Genomic DNA, 13,534 nt, shown 5'->3' on the forward strand with positions numbered 1-13,534 from the left:
TCTATTTAAATGGGACATATACCAAATAGCAGTTCCAGAAGGTGTAGATATAGAGCATCAAATAACTATGATAATGAGAAGAAAAGGAAGAAGAATTGTATCGACTTTTGCCAATTAAATGAAACTCATAAACAACTGGAAACAAAATCATCTGCATTCACAGTTGACTTTTATCAACATGACTTTAATTTAAAAAAAAATCATTCCTCAAAATGCTAGAACTTGCAAACATCCTTAATTATTTCATTCAGGAACTTACTGAAAATACATTTAAGACAGCATTAGAAGACTTATCTCATAGTAAGGAACATCAAATGACTGTTTTTTTTTTCTGCAAAACTTACTTTGAAACCCTAGTCTCAAAAACAAAGTCTTCGTTTTTCTACTAATCCCAAATTGCTCTGTGAACTGCACCCATTTCAAATCAAGCCCCCACGTTGAAACACCTGCCTTAAACTAGAGCTACAAGATCTCATGTATACTCTGTCTCTGCCTCTCTTCCCTAAGAACCCCATCTAAAAGTGGGTGAAGGATATGAACAGGTACTTTTCAAAAGAAGACATTTATGTGGCCAACAAACATGAAAAAATACTCATCATCACTGGTCATTAGAGAAATGCAAATCAAAGCCACATTGAGATACCCTCTCACACCAGTTAGAATGGTGATCATTAAAATCTATAGACAACAGATGTGGAGAGGATGTGAAGAAATGGGAATTCTTTTACACTGTTGGTGGGAGTGTAAATTAGTGCAACCATTGTGGAAGACAATGTGGCAATTCCTCAAGGATCTAGAAATAGAAATATCATTTGACCCAACAATCCCATTACTGGGTATATAACCGAAGGATTATAAATCGTTCCATTATAAAGACACATTCATGCATATGTTCATTGCGGCACTGTTTACAAGAGCAAAGACTTGAAACCAACCCAAATGCCCATCAAGGATACACTGGATAAAGAAAATATGGCACATGAACACCATGTAATACTATGCAGGCATAAAAAAGGATGAGTTCATGTCCTTTGCAGGGACATGGATGAATCTGGAAACCATCATTCCCAGCAAACTGATGCAAGAACAGAAAACCAAACACTGCATGGCCTCACTATAAATGGATGTTGAACAATGAGAACACATGGACACAGGGAGGGGAACATCACACACTGGGGTCTTTTGGGGGGTAGGGGGCTAGGGGAGCAATAGCAGGGGGTAGGCAGGTTGGGGAGGGATAACATTAGGAGAAATACCTAATGCGGGTGATGGGGCGATGGAGGCAGCAAACCACCATGGCATGTGTGTACCTGTGTAACTATCCTGCAAGATCTGCACGTGAACCCCAGAACTTAAAGTATGATTAAAAGATGCTATCAATGTACTAAACTTTCTAACACAATAAACAATAAATTTTATTAGCAAGTCACATGCTAGTATTTCTGACAAGCAAGCATACAATGCATTGATATATCTTACAATTGTATTTCTCTTTGCTGTCCTACACTGAAAAATAATTTTGAAAAACTTTATAACCCTGGCACATTTTTATTTGATATATAAAAGTTTCCTCATAAACATAAGTAGTTGCAAATGATGCAATTGAAACTATAGCAAACATATTGGCAGTATAAATATAAAATCATGCTCCAAATATATTCAGTGTAGAAATGAATCCAATAAATACAAATAATTTAAAACCATAAACATATTTTAAATTAAAAATTTTATAATAGTTGGAAATTTAAGTTTTCTTTCAATTTCTGGCTTTAGAAAGCACTACCAAGAACCAGGCAAGATGTCCAAAGAGATGCAGCCAGGAGACACCTCTTCCACCAAGTGGAACCAAAATATAGAGTAAACCATTACACTTTGAACAGATCTTTTGAGAGAAAACATTGAAAGTTGACAGAGAGGTGACACAGACATGGTAGTTGAAGAGGGAGGAAGCTGGGCAGTCTACTCTAAGTCCCTGGGGACCAGGACTGGCCCCAGTCCTGAACTGGAGCTAAGGAAGAGGTTAGTGAAGGAACCCCAGGGTATTACACTTTTACCATAGACCTCTGGGATCCTAGCTACAGGAGATCTTTGAACCGGCAGAAGAAGCCACCCAGCAATCAGGCAGAAGCACAGCTCACACTCATGAGAACCCTGGAAAGTTCTGCCACATGATATAGCTGCAGTAAAATGCAACCACAGGAGCTTGTACCCCAAAGTGCTCTATCTTACACTGAGTGGCTACAGTTTGCCAGGCCAGGAGAGGGCAGGGCTGCCATTGTCACAGAACTGGGGCACACTTGAGCCATGTAGCCCCTTGCCTGGCACCCCTCACAATTGCATACCTCGTTGCTCCTGCAGAAGGGGACCCACAGTACAGCCTCCAATGCTGACAGCCTGAGTGTTTTGCTGGCAGCCTGGGAGAAGTTCAGCATCCCTCCCAGCACAGCTGGTAGTGGACTTCCAGGGGCCAGAGGACAAATATTTGGATCCAGATGCAATTCCCTAGGATTTGAACATGACACTTAGAGGTAAGGAGCCGAGATCTATGGTCTGACCTTAAGCAAGTGAGGAGCAACCGCTCTCAGAACACAGAAAAGAGTGTGGCATAGGTCTGTGTGCCAGCATGGAAACTGCCCCCCGCACCACCTCACAAGACTGGTTTAGGAAGAGTATGGCCTCACAGCCAACCACAGCTTCTTCCTCCAGGAGACGCATAGCCTAAAATGCCTGGAACATTTCAGCAATCTGGGTGCAGAAGCCTTGAAACAGGCCATGCCAGTGGAGGTTGTTCCTAGGGGGCTGCCCAAGAGAGACCCATTGAGTCAGGAGAGCATGAGTTGGGCAGGACTCACAGCCATCTGCTGGGCCAAAAACCTCAGGCCACAGAAGTCATTCCAGTTGTACACACGGAGTACTACTGCCTTGGAGGTGATTCTTTGCACTTGACCCACTGCATTAACATACCACTTGCAGATATACCCTACAACCTGCTCCTATTCTGACAAGCACAAGGGACCCACAGGTCACCCAGGAGTTGTTCATTGCCTGGTCATTTGGTGACCTAACCCTCAGTTCTGACCACCCCAAAGAGAAGAGAAGTACAGCTGGGAAAAGCCCCGTTTAGACCAAAGGAAACATGAACACAGCACTAGTAATTGAAGAGGATACCACCAAGGCCCGGGAACATACTTGGAAGAGGAGTCAAATCTCATCCCTCCTCTCCCCTCCCAGAGCATTGCTGCACACTAACCGAAATACATATGGGGAGCACAGGAAGTCCTAGAAGGAGCAATCAGACATGAGAAAGAAAAGGCATCCAAATAGGAAAAGAAAAATTCAAATCACTCTTCACTAACAATAGGATTCTGCACCTAGACAATCCTAAAGATTCTGCCAAAAGCTCCTAGATCTGATAAAATTACTTTAGTAAAGTTTCAAGATACAAAACTCAACATAAAAATCAGTAGCCTTCCTATACACCAATAACGTTCAAGCTGAGAGCCAAATCAAGAAAACAATCCCATTTATAATACCTGAATGTGAATAAAATATCTGGAAATATATCCAAGAAGATGGAAAATATCTACCAAGAACTATAAAACATGACAAAGAAATCAAAGATGATACAAATGAATGGGAAAACATTCCACAGCCATTGGCTTTGATCCCAGACTCAGAGAATCCTGAATAAGGGGAGTTGAGATAAGTTGAGTCAGGAGCAGACAAAGGAGAATCTGAAAGATATTCTGATGAGCAAAACCAGAAAACCTTTTCACATGTGAGTCCTAAAACAGGATCAAACCAAAAATACCTGCAGCCATGAGGAATAATGTCTGGATGTAAATAAGCTTTGTGATCACAGGAAATTCTATTATTTTTTACAACCACTGATTGTGTATCTGACTTCTCTATTGTATAGGACATGTAAGGTATAGATTTGCATTTCCTCTTGCAATGATGTAAACCAGAGCAAAGAAAGCGTATTTATTCCTGGCCTTTTGAAAAATAAATTTGCTGTTTTAGGCACGGCCTATACAGCCCTCCAGACCCCCGTGCTCTTTCTGTCTTTATTTCTATAAGCACATGTTCTCTTCCAGGTTTTGGGACCCTTTTGCAGGTCGAAAGATACCTGGCAAACGTGCCGTCCTGACCCGGTCACCGACAACTATTAAAATGGCCATACTACCCAAAGTAATCTATAGATCAAATGCAATATGTATTAAACTAGCAACATCATTTCTCACAGAATTAAAAAAGAAACAATCCTAAAATTCATATGAAACCCAAAACCAACCCAAACAGCCACAAAAAAATCCTAAGCCCAAAGAATAAAGCTGAAAGCATCACATTACCTGACTTCAAATTATGTTATAAGTCTACAATAACCCAATCAACATGATACAGCTACAAAAACAGACACATAGACTGATGGAATAGAACAGACAACACAGAAATAAAGCCACACACCTGCAACCATCTTCAAAAAAGTCACCAAAAATAAACAATGGGGAAAGGACTCCCTATCTGGCTAGTCACGTGCAGAAGGATGAAACTGGATGCCTATCTATTACCATATACAAAAATAAACTCAAGATGGATGAAAGATGTAAATGTAAGACCTCAAACTATAAAAATCCTAGAAGAAAACCTAGGAAATAACCTTCTGTACATCAGCCTTGAGAAAGAATTTAGGACAAAGGCCTCAAAAGCAATTGCAACAAAATTGAAATTAACAAGTGGGACCTAGTGAAACTAAAGAGCTTTTGTACAGCAAAAGAATCCGTCAGCAGAGTATACACAAACCACAGATTAGGAGAAAATATTCACAAACTATGCAGTCGATAAAGGTCTAATATATAGAATCTTTAAGGAAATTAAATCCCATAAGCAAAAAAAAAAAAAAAAAAAAAAAAAAAAAAAAAAAAAAAACAATTCCATTAAAAAGTAGGCAAAGGACATGAACAGACACTTCAAAACATACAAGCAGCCAACAAACATGAAAAAGTATTTTAGCTCAACATCTCTAACATGAGAAATACAAATCAAAACTGCAACGAGATACCATCTCATTCAAGTCAGAATGGATATTATTAAAAAGTCAAAAAACAGCAGATGCTGGAAAGGCTGTGGAGAATAGGGAACACCTATGCATTGGTGGAGGTATGTAAAATAAATTAGTTCAACCATTGTCAAAAGCATTTTGGAGGCATCTCAAAGAACTAAAAACAGAGCTGTCATTCAACTCCACAATCTCCTTACTAGATATATGGCCAGAGAAATTTAAGTTGTCCTACCAAAAAGACATATGCACTCATATGTTCATTATAGGACTATTCATAACAGCAAAGACATAGAGTCGATCTAGGTACCCATCAATGGTGGATTAGATACATCAAGTGTGGTGACTATACACATGAAATATTGCACAGCCACACACATACATGATTTTTTTTTTTTTTTTTTTTTTTTTTTGAGACGGAGTCTTGCTCTGTCCCCAGGCTGGAGTGCAGTGCAACGTGATCTCGGCTCACTACAATGTCTGTCTCCCGTGTTCAAGCAATTCTTCTGCCTCAGCCTCCCAAGTAGCTGGGATACAGGCACTCACCACCACACCCAGCTAATTTGTGTCTTTTCAGCAGAGACAGGGTTTCACCATGTTGGCCAGGATGGTCTCAATCTCTTGACCTCATGATCCTGCCTGCCTCACCCTCCTCATCCTCCCAAAGTGCTGGGATTACAGGCGTGAGCCACTGCGCCTGGACTCTTTTTTATTTTTTCCACAGCAGGAATGCAGCTGGAGACTATCATCTCAAGCAAATTATTGTAGAAACAGAATACCAAATATTGCATTTCTCACTTACACCTGAGAGTTTGATCCTGTATACACACAGACACAAAAACTTGATATGGTGTGGTGGTGTCCACACCCAAATCTCACCTTGAATTGTAATAATCCTCACGTGTCAAGGGCAGGCCAGGTAGCAGTAACTGAATCATGGGGGCAGTTTGCCCCATCCTGTTCTAGTGGTAGTGAATAAATCTCAGGAGACTTGTAAGTGAGAGTTACCCTGAACAAGTTCCCTCTTGCCTGTCACATGTAAGACAAGACATTGCTGTTGCTTTCTGCCATGACTGTGAGGCCTCCCCAGCCATGAAGAACTGTGCCAATTAAATCACTTTTCTTTATAAATTACCCAGTCTCAGATAGGTCTTTATTAGAACAGACTATTGTGAGACTGATACAATAAACAGCAGGGACCCCAAAAGGATTGTAGCAGGAAAGGAGGAAAATGGGCTGAAAAAACTTCCTCTTGGCCCCATGTTCACTGTCTGGGTTGTGTGATTAATAGAAGCTCAAACCTCAGCATCACACAATGTATCCATGGAAGAAACCTGCACAAATCCTCTCTGAATCTAAATAAAAATTGAAACAAAGGTAAAATTAAATTTACTTCTATCTTCTTTCCACTTCCCAATGAAATTTTGCCCAAATATACTTTCCTTCTACCATAATGTGTTACTTTTACAATTGATCAGAATATAACAAATTTTCAAAATTTTAAACAAATTTTCAAAATTGTATTGGAAATTAGCCTCCCAAGTTAGTATAAGGGGAGTTTCACTAGTTAGGCTTTATCTTTGGATAAAGGTGGATTAGTCCTGGAATTATATGGTTGTCAGCATCAGTCCTGTTCTTGATTTAATATATGTAAAGAATGAGAAATCATGTTATGTAAACAAGTAGGTGGAAATGAGATTTTGTTACACAGATGCCTTTCAACCTTTTAACACATTTTGGTATATGTGCCAAAATCCACATAGTGATCTGAAATCAAAAATTACTCTTTAAGGATCCATCCTCTTCCATTAAGTCCACTTTCAATTTTGTTAAAAGCAAAGAATTGGAAATAACCATATTAACCAAAGAATTGTGACTCCGTGTTCAGAGTCATTCACTTCTCCATTCCTTAAAAGGGAACCAAAATAATTACTTAGCAAGTAATTATTACCTCTACCTATTAGTTTTCACTTAATGGTCCTTTATTTAACCCAAATATCTGAAACAGTTGGAAAAATTTCAAACCATTATTAATTACAAACTTGCAAGTATTTATGATAAAATGACATTTGTAATATAATAAATACATTTTAATTAAAACTTTCCCCTACAGATTTTGTTCATGCTTAATATTTACTATATAAGCTAGTTGGCGAAAACAGTCCATGTTGTCAAATCAATCAGTAAAATCTTAATTTGTGTTTTTTTTTTAAATCTAATTTTATTTTTCAATCTAATTTAAATTTCTTTTTTTTTTTTTTTTTTTTTTTTGAGACAGAGTTTCACTCTTGTTACCCAGGCTGGAGTGCAATGGCACGATCTTGGCTCACTGCAACCTCCGCCTCCTGGGTTCAGGAAATTCTCCTGCCTCAGCCTCCTGAGTAGCTGGGATCACAGGCACACGCCACCATGCCCAGCTAATTTTTTGTATTTTTAGTAGAGACAGGGTTTCACCATGTTGACTAGGATGGTCTCGATCTCTCGACCTCGTGATCCACCCACCTCGGCCTCCCAAAGTGCTGGGATTACAGGCTTGAGCCACTGCGCCCGGCCTAAATTTCATTTTAAAATGCTGAGATAAGAAGCATTTAGCTAGATAAGATTACTAAAAGCCATTTCATTAAAAGTAAAATGTTATATTCTAATTCATTTATCTATTTTATAATTTAAAAGATGTAAATATGCTGTTTCTTATTTTATAATACCTCAGCGCAATGAGTGACTAATACTAAAAGTTAATTATGAGATAAGGAATTTCTTTTGACCATATGTGTATTTTTTTTGCGAATTCATATATTCTCTAAAACTCTGAAGTTCAGCTTTTGGAAAGGATAAAATAAGAAACCCAAACAATGGTTAACGAAAACTATCAATACCTATAATTAATCATACATTATTGTACTTTCCCATTTTTAATCAGAGTATACTTTGCTAGAACCCTCAGTACAGCTATAATTTTATTAAAAGAAAAAATAAAGCATTAAACATTTTATAGAAGACAATAAAATGAACTTTGTTATTAGAACAAAGATTCTATGATAACAATTTAATAAAAATCAGTTTGTACTTATAAAAGTAATCCATATTGTCTGGAAGAAATAACATCCAAGTTTATCTTTGTGATTTATCCAGTGTCATGCAGCTTGACAATGTTTTATAGCCCCAGAAAACATTTTAGTTAAAAAGAATAAGCATCACTAATCTATTCTACTTTGGCATTTTGTAGCTGCTTTTATTTCCAGCTAATCACACATCCCAGAGGTGAGGGATTAGAATAGCTGAGAATAATTGCTTTTATTTACCTACTTGAAAATGCTGCTTTTAACAGTCAGTAATTTTTGGTTTTAAGAAATTCTTCCTTCCAGGAAAATAAATATTTGTAATGGTGGGGGTGGAAATGAGTGTGTTAGGAAGCAACATTATTGGAAAAAATGTGTTATTATATCCAAGGCCCTATGCTGCCATATATCTGAACTCAGAATATCTCAAAAGATCAAAATATCCAAATTATAAAATCCTACTTCACTTTTTATTATACTGCATGTTCTGGGGTACATGTGCAGATCATGCAGGATATTTGTATAGGTATATACATGGCAAGGTGGTTTGCTGCCTCCATCACCTCGTCACCCATATCTGGTATTTCTCCCTATATTATCCCTCCCCAACCTTCCCACCCCCTGCTGTGCCTCCTCTAGCCCTCCCCGCAAAAGACCCCAGTGTGTGATGCCCCCTCCCTGTGTCGAGGTGTTCTCCCTGTTCAACACCCGCCTATGAGTGAGAACATGTGTTTAGTTTTCTGTTCTTATGTCAGTTTGCTGAGAATGATAGTTTCCAGATCCTTCCATGTCCCTACAAAGAACATGAACTCATCCTTTATGGCTGCATAGTGTTTCATAGTGTATATGTGCCACCTTTTCCTTGTCCAGTCTGTCATTGATGGGCATTTGGGTTAGTTCCAAGTCTTTGCTATTGTAAGCAGTGCCACAATGAACATATGTGCGCATGTGTCTTTATAATAGAATGATTTGTAATCCTTTGGGTATATACCCAGTAATGGGATTGCTGAGTAGAATGGAATTTCTATTTCTAGATCCTTGAGGAACTGCCACACTGACTTCCACAATGATTGAACTTACACTCCCACCAACAGTATAAAAGCATTCCTATTTCTCTTCTCCAGCATCCGTTGTCTCCTGATTTTTTAGTGTTTCACTTTTAAAAGGTAGTATGCACAAGGAAGGGAAAGTGGGTGATATGGTTTGGCTGTCCTCACTCAGATTTCATCTTGAATTCCTTGTGCTGTGGGAAAGACCTGGTGGTAGGTAATTGAATCATGGGGGTAGGTCTTTCTACTGCTGTTCTCATGATGGTGAATAAGTCTCATGAGATTTGATGGTTCTAAAAGGGGGAGTTTCCCTTCACAAACTTTTTTGCCTACTGCCATCCATGTGTAACATGGCTTGCTCCTCCTTGCCTTCCACCACGATTGTGACACTTCCCCAGCCACGTGGAACTCTAAGTCCATTAAACACTTTTTCCTGTATCAATTACCAAGTCTCGGGCATGTCTTTATCAACAGCATGGAAATGTACTAATACAGTGGAGAAGCACTCAGTCTGTATGATACTTTGTTTGATCATTAAATGACACTTCCTCTTTGTGTCCAGAGGTTTTTAAACACAGGAGAAATACACCATAGCTAGACTGAAGATCAAAGAAAGCACATGTCTTAGTTTTGTAAAGCAAAAGGCTAAATTGAATTCAGGAATACCTCAGGCAAAGCAACCTTAGGAAAGAACTAAGTTGAACATCTAGAAATCGGCCTGTTTATCACTGGAAATTCTCAATTTGTTGACCACTGAGTTAAACCATGAATCTGGGGAATGGGAAAAAGCTGAGAAAAGATGGGCTAGAAGAGTAACAAAGAGAAGCAGCACTTGGTTTAACCTGGCACTAAGCCAGAGCCTAGCAGAAAGCTGGACAGGGAGAAATTCATAAAATCATGACCAAAGAGCTGTTGACATCATTGTGATAGGCCTCAGAGAGGGCTCCCAAAGATCCCTTCCTCCTGACATTCATGCCACTGTGTATATTGTGATCTGTTTGTGCACTGGGTTGTGACTTGCTTCTAACAAATAATACTGTAGAGGCAAGTAGACGTCACTTCCAAGATTAGACTGTTGTCTCTCTCACCTCTGAGTGAAAAAAAGCTGCCATGTCATGAATAACCCGTGGAGAGGCCTTCAAGGCAGAGAATTCAGGTCTCTCATCAAAAACCAGCAAGAACCTCACAGCTGCCAACAGCCACGTGAGTGCACTTAGAGCTCCTTACACTAACATGGCTGCAGTCTTATCCCTTACCTGATTGCAGGCTTGTGAAAGGCTGAGTCAGAGGCAAACAGCTAAATTGTGTGCCTGGATTTCTGACCCCCAAAACTGTGAAGCAATAAATGTTTGCTGTTTTAGGATGCTAAGTTTAGAAATTATTTGTTATGCAGCAATGGATCATACAGACACGCTTACCTACTGTAATTGTTTAGGTGCTCACTATGTGACTCTTACCCATTGAAATGTAAAATGTAAGTTCAGAGTTCTTTAAGAATCAGTATTGGAAATCTCAAGATTATGCTGTATACACACACACACACACACGCACACACACACGCATGCATATATATGTATACACACACACACACACACACACACACACACACACACAAAACAAATAAAATGAACTCAGAGCCATACTCTGATCAGACCCCATACTCTGATCAGACTTTCTCATTTTCTATGTGTCATGTTAACTATCTTCACTGAATTCCTATTTTAACTACATCTCCACTTTCATTTCCCACACTGCAGACACAAGTGCCTTCATGGACACACACTGATAGATGTACATGCACACATATTCACACACAGAAACTTCTTGTATCACTAACCAGATTCACTATTGTTGAGGAATTCAGGTGAAAGTACCTGAGATGATTCATATTATAATTCAAACTTAGCAAAAAAAAAAAAAGATCATTTTATTATTTTTTTGGTAACTAATTTGACTCATGGAAACTAATAGAAATATTTAGTTTCTGTCACAATTCCAGATGTTCTCGTGGCTATGAAGTAAAATACCATTTATAGTCTTAAGAATTTATTCAGAGTTAAAATGACCACAGAGTAATAATAAAGCTGATAAGAACTTCCTTACAGCATATATGACTCCTGATTTCTCATTCTCAAAGGAATAGCATTTCCTATCCACAGCAGGAGTCCTCTATTTATAAGGTTTCAGCAAAATGTCACCACCTCCCATGGAGATAGATGCCAGCACTGTATCCTGAGCATAGATACTAAAAATTGTTGAATGATTTACTTTAAGGTTTCAAAATATTATAAGGTTACCTTCCTACCACATATATCGTTCACTTAAAGAATGGTTTTATGTACTCATGTATTTAGACCCTTTTATAATACTGTCCTTGAGTTGCTTGGACTAAAAATTTTGCTTTGCACCTTGCTCCTTTTAATTTAAGTATCTCATATATGTGTGTGTTTTCTGGAGTCCGCCACAGATTCTATACTGTATTTGATACAATCAAATTGTTTTAAATCCTAAGATATACTTTATTTCCATTTTAATACACTTTTATCCTGAAAAAATGTCTCCTCTGGTGAAAGTGTACACTATGCACAAAATAAACCACATTACTCATTCTTAGTCTATTTATCCATTTAGAATAAGCTTATATAGAAGAACTTTTCCAACAAATAAAGGAGAGCCACAGATTTTGATCTGAACTAAGAAATCCATTATGCATTGGAGTAAATTTGACTCTGTTTAAATAGTCTTGATGCTTCGTAAAATTACACTTGGCTTATTGTTTGTTTTCCAGGGTGATCATTAAAGGACAAAGCAGACAAAAAAAAAAAAAGAACAGCAGCATTACTGGCAAGCTTTGCTTGTTTGCTTCTCTCTGTAAGTGAGCAGCCAGTGGAACTTCTGTGCTGATGACAGTGTTCCAAGCAGCCCACCACTCAGTGCCATGTCTATTTGGCCACACAATCCTGTTCATCACAAAGTCATCTTCTTCTTTAATGTCCACTCAGGTTCTTTATTTCAGACTCCCATCATTGTCTTATTTCCTTTACACTTAAATATGCTTCAAAAGTTTTAAATAATTTCAGACCTATACTAAAGTAACCAAAACTCTCACATTCCATTCAACCAGAATACCCAATGGCTAACATTTTACATTTGCCACATCACCATTCCCCATCCAACCCTCTCTCCCTTGATACATTTACATACACAGAGAATACACATACACATTAGTCCTTTATAGAAAGTTTTGAACGGAAGCTGCAAATGTGATGTCTCATTATACCAGTATATTCCAAGTACTCTAATGTATATTTTCCCCCAAACTAGAACATACTATTATGTAACTACCTTATAAGCCTCTAAACCAGGTACTGAACATTGATATAGCACTGCCATCAGCTTCTCAGACCCAATTCCAAATTTTCCAACTGTCCCACAGTGGCACATGAAAAATGGCTGCAATATCTTTGCTTCTCTCCCCTTGAATTTGGGTCAATATGATTGCTTACCCAATACAAGGCATGGATTTCATATAAGAAGTCTGATTTCCTAAGATCACCATACAGAAGAGCTCACATGTAAGCACTCTTCTTGATATACCCTACTGAGCCCAGCCTTCCAACCATCTTTGCCAATTCTTTAGCAATGTGATTGAAGCCAAACTGGGCTTCCAGATCCTCCTGCCTGCCAATGGTAAAGACTGAATAGGGTAGAATTGTTCAATGAATGCTAGCTCAAATTCTTAACCTAAAAAATCACGAAACATAATTCAATGGCTATTAATTTGCATCACAAGTATGGAATATTCTTTTACCCAAAAATAGATAAAACATCTCACAATGTCTCACTTTTTTATGTCCAGTCAAATACCCTAGAAATAGGTATTACATTTAGTCATGTGTTACAGACTCCTTCAATCTGGGACAATTATTCAGTCTTTTCCTGTCTTTCATGTTCTTGATAGTTGTGAAGACAACAAGCCTTAGAGTTTGTAGGATGACCTTTATTATAGGGTCCATCTCAAAAGTCCTCATAATCAGACTTAGCTATTTAGTGGGAAGCTACCCCAAGAGTACAGTAATACCCTGTTCTTCAAATTATGCCCACCAGCCTTAGCATCCATGGACAACTCTCAACTGAATCGAACTCCTCTGATGACAGACAATGGTGATTTTTTTTTTTTTACATTTAAATTATTTTATTTTCCATGTTGAGTCAGAGAATGTAGACCTTTAATAGCAAAAGCTTAAAGAACTCAGGAAAGACAAGGCAGCTGTCCTGGCTCTCCATGAGTCCATGCTTAATTAACATTGGACTGACATCCTCTTGAATATCAGATATTTCTCCCATTTAGGTGCATAGCACTGATG

This window comes from Saimiri boliviensis, chromosome 7, assembly GCF_048565385.1.
Source record: "Saimiri boliviensis isolate mSaiBol1 chromosome 7, mSaiBol1.pri, whole genome shotgun sequence".
Taxonomy (NCBI): Eukaryota; Metazoa; Chordata; class Mammalia; order Primates; family Cebidae; genus Saimiri; species Saimiri boliviensis.